The sequence below is a fragment of the Heliangelus exortis genome, chromosome 1, assembly GCF_036169615.1.
Source record: "Heliangelus exortis chromosome 1, bHelExo1.hap1, whole genome shotgun sequence".
Lineage (NCBI taxonomy): Eukaryota > Metazoa > Chordata > Aves > Apodiformes > Trochilidae > Heliangelus > Heliangelus exortis.
The window spans coordinates 178,737,702-178,745,655 of NC_092422.1; the positions used below are offsets into that span (position 1 = coordinate 178,737,702).

At 37.9% G+C, this 7,954-nt stretch overlaps 1 long non-coding RNA gene across 1 annotated transcript; it reads left to right on the plus strand.

The window, feature by feature from the left end:
- The first annotated feature begins 216 nt into the window (after positions 1 to 216).
- LOC139799167 (uncharacterized) lies at positions 217 to 3,406 on the plus strand. Its single transcript, XR_011727128.1, has 2 exons — positions 217 to 679; positions 3,250 to 3,406. It is a non-coding gene; the product is annotated as an uncharacterized lncRNA (long non-coding RNA).
- Positions 3,407 to 7,954: the final 4,548 nt, after the last annotated feature.

Sequence of the window (7,954 nt, forward strand, 5' to 3'; positions counted from 1 at the left end):
TTGCAGTCCAAGGTGTGCCAAGTAGGGAAAAGAACACAGGTGGCCTCTTCCTCTTCTTCATGCACCTGTACAGTCTGGGGCAGGATGGCGCCAAGCATACTGGTCTGCTGGAGAAGCAGAGTGAAGGCCCACAGTGCCTAACTGAGATTAAAGATGTGGTTTACCATACTGGTTTGAAGAAAAGGCCCCCCTCCCTCCCTCCTCTGCATATGCCTGTGGGAGTCTGCCTAAGGCCATGTCTACACCACACAATGGAGTGCCACAATGGAATACTCCAGCTCAGAGACCTCAACTAAATGCACACCAGGCCATGACAGGTTTTGTGGGCCTGGAGACACCCCAGGTTCAGTGGTTTATGTTGTATCCAAAGCATTACATATTGCCAGGAGAACTTCTGCAGAGAAATGAGTAAAACCTCACTACTGCCATTGCAATGTCCTTGCTAAATCTAGAACTGGAAGGAGGGCGCTGGGGAACATGGAACAAAGATGCCTGATTTGGCTGCATGGAAACTTGCAAATTGGAAAGAGCCAATGGCTGACAGCTGAGAAGGACAGATTCAGCAGTATCTGCTCATGACTGTGCCACTTCAAGACCCAAGGTTGCCTTCATGCACTCAGATCAGAAGTCTTTGAATGATATTCCCAAAAAACTTCAAGAAACTTTGAAAAGGATGGAGGTACATTTTTGTGTCTGTGCCACACTAGTGCTATTACATAAAAAGTTGCTATATCTAAGGCAAGCCAAAAAACTAAACTCCATTAAAACAGGCATCTGGTGTTGGTTTAAGCACTTCAGAGTCTCCTGCTTAGGCACTGTAGCATATTTGTGTAAGGTTGGCTAAAATTATATATTTAGGAGACCTGAGGCCCTCTGCAGCAGTAATTTACACTGCTCTTACACTGGGGTTTGCAGTGGCCTGTGTTCAGGTGACTGAATCCTTCACTGGCTATCTAAGGGTTGGGTAAACCACATTTAGTCAAGGGAGAAAGACAGGGATGTCTGTGAAGTAGTTAATGTTACTGAAAGGTAAGTTTCTAGAATAGAAGAGAAAGTATTTTTTTGAGGTGTCTATCTATCTATTTGTCTATCATCTATCTACCTACCTATCTTCCTAGTTCAAAAAATGAGCCTACATTACCCCATGGACAAAAATTTTAGATAATTGAAGTGAGAAGAGATGAATCTCATAACCTTAATTTGTAAAGGCCCTCTTTTCTTGATAAACCATAAGAACTTCAGCATTTCACTTCATTTCATTCTTGTGTTCTTTTTTATTCTTTTTCTTAAATATAGCAATACAAGATTTAAAAAAGTAATTTAGAGGTCATTTCAATTACTAGTTAAATGGTATCAATAATAGCGACCTAGCATTGGTTTCAACAGAAATCCAATCCTACAACAGAAGTCATTATTAGAAGAAAAAAATAAGAAAAGGAATACAAAATTATTTGATATTTAAAGAACATATTGACCATTAGTATAAGTGTACTTAGCGAACGTGAAACTTAAAGGCTGAATTTATAATGAACAAAAAAATTGGTCTCTCTGTGAAGAACAAACACAAGTATTTGACAGAAAGAGCAGCTTGAACTTCTGCTTTATTTGCTTAATTTTTTTCTGTAACACTTTTATGCACCATTTGATAGACACAAACGTTAACCCTAATGTGATCACAATTACTCAAATGACTGATGTGTCTGAGATCTTAGACAATTCCTCCTCCACCCCCACAGAAGAGTTTTAATTCAGAAAGCTTTCGTATTGAGCTTTGAAAACTCGAGAAAAAAAAAAGTAACTAAGTAAAAGGAGAGGTATAACTGTATAAAAAAGCATGCAAAGCCATCAGGGGTATTCTGACAAGGTGCAGAATCACTAAACAAGCATGAATAGCAGGACAACCTTACTCGCCTCAACACCTGTAAGCAATGAGGGAAGAAAAGACTTATATTTGCCAATAGATTTGTAAAATGAGAAGTCAGAGAAAAACTTCACTGGGTTCATGGAACAAGGCTGCTGTAAGATTAGTCATGCCTCTTATTTTAAGGGAATTCCAGAAAGATAAAATAGTTTTCCAGGTAAGCAACCCACATTCATTTTAACTTCCATGCTGTGGGAAATACAGGGAAGACAAAGTGATACAAGGTCTTTGAGTTGTTATGAATTTAGCTTCTAATAATTACTGAGCTACAACCTAAATAGTCATATTCAACGTAAACACGTTGAAAATCATTACACTCCCACCTAAAAATCATATACTTATGGATATTTATTTGAAATGAATGTACATTTTCTATATTATATTGAATTGCATCATTTGCAACTATCATCTTCCTTCACAGAATCACCATGTATCACAAATCAGGAACTACTTTCCTTATCTGTTCTTATTTCTTGCAATCAAATTTATTTAAAGAAAAAGAAAAGAAAAAAAAAGGGAAGGAGTATAAGAAAATATTCATAGTTCTTCGTCTTCTCTTTCTTTTCACTGTGAGGGGGGGAAATCATTCATCTTACAGAAAGAAACCACTTTAATATTGCCATACAAGTGTACAACTGGTATGAGTAAAAATAGAATCCAGCCCTGTAAATCAAGATAAGTAAATTATTTATTAACCCTATTTGGTTGGAACATTTCTCTTTCAGAGTTCAAAGCTTTCTAAGCACTCAAGGCACTCAAGAAAAATGGGCTTGTCTCTGAGAAGTAAACTGCAAATTAGTCTAAAAGTGATGTTTTAGCAACAGCTAAATGTCCAAAGGGGAAGTTTGAACTTATGGTGTGTTTACAAAGATTTTATTTGACAATTTCTATTCTAGTGTGCAGTAGCAAAATACCAGAGATAGAAAACTGATGTGGCAGTATTCTGTGGGCAGCCAAGAGGGGAGACAAGCACCAACCACAAGTATTGTTGCTGGCACCAGTGATGGATTTCTAGCTAACATAACTCATTTAACTAAAACACAGTTGAAAATTGGGCCACACTACTCGTTGTGAAAAACTGTATTTTTCCCTCTTTTAATTTTCATTTTGGTGTGGAAATATTGTAAGCATTGCAATGGACCAACCAGAGACATGGACTGGAAGGTTTTTGCTCTCAACAGCCAATCTCTGCATGAGACAGTATATAAATACTGCCCAGTGATGTTTCCCTGATTATCAATATGTCACCATACACATACAATGTTTTATACTTCCCATATGCTTTATTAAGACCATATTGTAGTAATACTGGTATGTTTTTTTTCTAGACAGAAAAAAAGAAAAGCCTGGGAAAATAAATCTTGTGCAGGAGCAGTGAAAGCAACAGATGGAAATGCAATCAAGGCCTATGACTCACCTCATGGATCTCATCTTTGAACACATAAACTCCTTACAGAAATAAGAAAAATCTAATAATGCAGAAAATTCTCTGCAGTCATGGAACTGAACTTCCTGATTTCAGCTATCAGTATATCTTTAGGATCCTCAAAGCAAATAACATTATCTAAGATCCTGTCCATGGAATTATGTTCAGATATGGCTCATGGAAATACACTTGATAGTACTTATGATGGGCAGGAAATGTAAATTTTATGACTTTCTTCCCCTTCTGCTACCCCCTACACTCTAGGTACTCCATAACTGCTCTACTGTATCGTGTGTATTATAAAATAGATAAAATAAATTAGGAAGTAAAGAAACAGGAGCAAAGAGTATGCCTACACATGTTGTGTTGGCTGACATTATGAAGCATTCTCTAGCGTAAATGAAACAGTATAATCTAATTAACTTCTTTGGATTCTAGAAGTTTGAAAATGGCAAGTCTGTAAGAGCTCCATAATCATAGAATCACAGAATCATAGAATGTCAGGTTGGAAGGAACTACAAGGATCATCTGGTCCAACCCTTCTCATACTGTACTTTGTATGAGAAGTCCCAAGCACCCCGCTGAGCTGAGACTTAAAACTTTCCAAAGTGGAGGAATCTATCACTTCCCCTGGGAGACCATTCCAATGTCTGGCTGTCCTCTGAGTTAAAAATTTTCCTCTTCTGTCCAACTGGAATCTCCCTAGGAGCAACTCCTGCCCATTACCCCTTGTCTTCTCTGTGTGAATGAGGGTCCTCAAACATTAGGAAAGGCATAGAGGTGGCCTGTGGGGACACCATCCTTGAAGATATTCAGACAAGAACAGCACAAAGCCCTGAGAAATCTGATGTTGGCCTCTGTTTTGACCAGAGGTTGAACCAGAGGGCTTTTCTGACCTGAAATCCTACCTCCTGCTCCAAGTAGGATCTGAGAAGAGCTGTGAGCTCTCTGCAGCTGGAGAATCAGAACAAACAGCTCTCAATGGGACAAAGAGGACCCTGCAGCCACGGGGAAAAGGGATGGATCACCCAGGGAAATGACAGAGGCTGTTCAGCCAGGAGAGAAGTGAAAACATGTGCATGGTGGCAGAAGTCCACTCACCTGCTGTCAGGGCAGGAAAGAACACAATGAAAAAGTCACTGACTCGGAGCAGCCAGGAACATCAGAAACTGTTCAAAGACAATAATTTCCCTTTCTGTTTGGTTGAGTAGCTCAGCTCCTGTTTGTTCTTTTCCTAAGATACCTGTAATCACTACAATGCATGTAAATCGCTGTTCCTTGGATATTTTTACCTGTATCAAGTATCAGACATTTTCAAAGCCAAACTGTTGGTACCTTCCTCTACAACTAATTATTCCAGGAAACTACAAGTTGAGTTTTACAACTTTCATTTGTTGATATGAAAATTAAACATGATTAAAGAAATTTGTGAACTTATGCTACACTAATTCATGTCAACTCTGCCCATATTTATATTTTTTTTATAATCTGATGGAACTCTTTGTCTCATCCAAAGTCACTTGAAGGCCTCAAGCCAGAGCTTAAAATGTCAGTGGGAAGATTTCCTTTTGTCTGTGGATAAGAATCTACTTCTCCATACTGCTTTTGCTATTTCAGAAAGTGATTCTTCTCCTTTTAACCTTCTAACAAGTCTCTGCTTTTTAACTGCCACAGAAGCAAAAGAAAACCCAACAATATATCAGGTTGCATAAAATTAAGCCATAGGGGAAAACTTGAATTTAAGCTAAAGAGATAGCAATTGTTTTCCTCACCAATTGTTGCCCAATCGTCAGCAAATGGATCATTTAGCTTATAAAATCTCTAATTTTTCATTTTATTAAAAACAATTACAGCGTCTCCCTTTCTTCAGAATCTAATTGCCTAACACCTTTTTCTACAGATCATGTTTAATGTACAAGTATTTAGTTTTTTCAAATGTAGCAGAAGAAAATTTGGGGATAGATACAATGTTCAATAAATTATGATGTAGAGAATATATTTAGATTATGGAAGAATATTACTATATATAGATAGGCCTTAACGCATGTACCTTTAGATATATACATAGATGCATATGCTGGCCTGACTCTTTAATATTGGAGTTGAGCTCCATGCAGGTTGATGGATGCAGGTTGACGCCTCCTGTCAGGAAAATTACCATGGCAAAGCAAGTCTCCTAGAACAGGACAAAGGCCAGAGCTACATGGAGCAGAGGCAATAGTTACTTGTAAATCATTATGTGGAAACAGACTTCAAGCACTCTCAGACAAACACATCTTCTGAGGGGCTGCAGCATTCCAGCTTTGCTTAAATGCAAACTTTTTGCACCATAGTAAGGAGACAAGTGGAGATGTGCTCTGTCAAAGGCTGAGTTGAGCACCTGCCCTTTCACCCCTGGTTGCTCTGTCATGGGACCATGCAGGGCATGGTCTCAAGTTGTGCCAAGGGGGGTTTAGGTTGGATATTAGAAAGAATTTCTTTAGGAAGAGGGTGATCAGACATTGGAATGGGCTGCCCAGGGAAGTAATGGATTCTCCATCCCTGGAGATATTTAAAAAGAGACTGGATGTGGCACTCAGTGCCATGGTCTGGTAACCACAGCAGTAGTGGGTCAAGGATTGGACTTGATGACCTCAGAGGTCCCTTCCAACCCAGCCAATTCTATGATTCTATGAGTCCTGTGCTGGTAACTGTAACCAAGGGATGTTGTTTAATATTAACCCATCCGCCATAATAACCACTTTTCAAAATTGTTTATACTTCCACTTTATATAGCCTTATGGCACAGTGAGTATCATTCAGTTGGAGGGGGGGGTGGGGAAGTTACCTTTTTTGTGTTGTTTTTGAGATTTCCTGCTTACTGAGTGCTGGTTATAAAGGATTATAGTCCAGCTCATGAAACTGTTGGTGAATGGGAGGCCTGTAACCTAAAGTGTGACTAAATGTGATTGCTATCAAAAGGACAGAAAGATTTTGGAAGATCTGTTCATTAGTCTGTTGAATCCACCTTTAGCACTTAACTATAGCAGAAAGTTTGATAGCTTATGCATACTGAAAGCCTATAACAGCAAACTCTCAGAGCTATCTGTTTATAACAATTTCCAATTTGGAAATTAGCTTCCATTTATACCAGCATCCTAGTTTGTCAAAGTTAGTACCTGAATGAAATCTATACAGTAAATGGCATTTTTGTTGGTATAACTATGCTACTATTATTCAAACAGGATGGCCGTGTTGCTTAGTGCTATGATACTTAATGTGCCTAATTTACGTAGCTATGTTGGCAGAAATTTAACATATAGACTAGGCTTTGCTTTCATTTCTTTCTTCTTTTGTTTTGCTTCATTTAGGTCAAATTTCCTCTTAATTTACGTAAACCTATTAACATAAGCCTTACATACTCAAAAAAAAAATTTATCCTGATTTAATTAACATGTTTTAAGAAAAACCCACACTGAATTAAACAAGAATATGTCTTTGTAAAAAACACAGAAGAACATTAAAAAAATTATTACAATATTACAATATGGATAGCTTTGTAAATGAGCCATGAACATGATATAGAAGAATCAGTGTAACTTTGAACTCTGCAAAAACATGGAGACTCAATTTTATGGGAGGATGCTTGTTCTCATTGTAAGCTAAGCACATGAAAGAAATCTAAAAAATGTAGTAGTGCAGTGAGTCAGGACTAGGGAGATGCTGGCATTAGATGTCAGCACTGCAGGCCATACAGCCAGCATATTGCTCACAGAAAGGATCAGGGGAACAGGACATGCCAGGGGGAAGGGCTGATGCTTGAGAAACAGAAAATTCTTCTTACATATATATCAGCAGCACCTTTTGAACTATTTTTGCTGAGTTTACAAAGATACACCCTGTGAGCCCTTAGCATGCATCCCATTATCTATTTTAAAGACTCTCCTCCACCCCCACTGTTTTCGTCTTCAATGCTGGACTTGCTGCTGTAATTACTGTAACAACTCACAGGCTATTTCTGTAAGTTTACATAGCATTTAGCCAAAATGTGGCTCTGACACTTCATGGGGTCATTAATATAATACAAGCAAAGAATGTAATTAAATATTTATGTGACTCTTCCTTGCCATGTTTGATAAATTTTACTTTATTTTTTAATTAGAGTTTTGAGCCTCAGTTTATAGCTTTAGTAAGATCACTTCAAAATCCTCCTGGAGGGTAACAGCTTTTTGACCTTTGGTGAAAGGCAACTGGAGAGAAAACTGTATTTCACCCAAAGATCTCTGACTGTAGACCAGAGGAGTATGACTATAAATACTGACAGAATTAGAGAAAAATTATATTTGTGTATCTTAAGGGTTTTATTTCCATAGTACACAACTATTACAGCATGAGAAAACAAAGTGCTGCAGTGTTGTAGAGCTTTCTAATAATGAGTAGCTTGTTCTTTTTTCTTGTCCTTCAAGAAGAGTTGTTTAGACGTCTATCACAGACTGCTCCTTTCACAACTGTTCAGTGAAAACACAGGGCTTTTCAGGAGCATCAGAGATTTGGGAAGTTTCTGTGACCATTAAGGATTATATTTTATAGTAAAATTGCCTAGCTCTTTAATTAACAAAACTTATTAA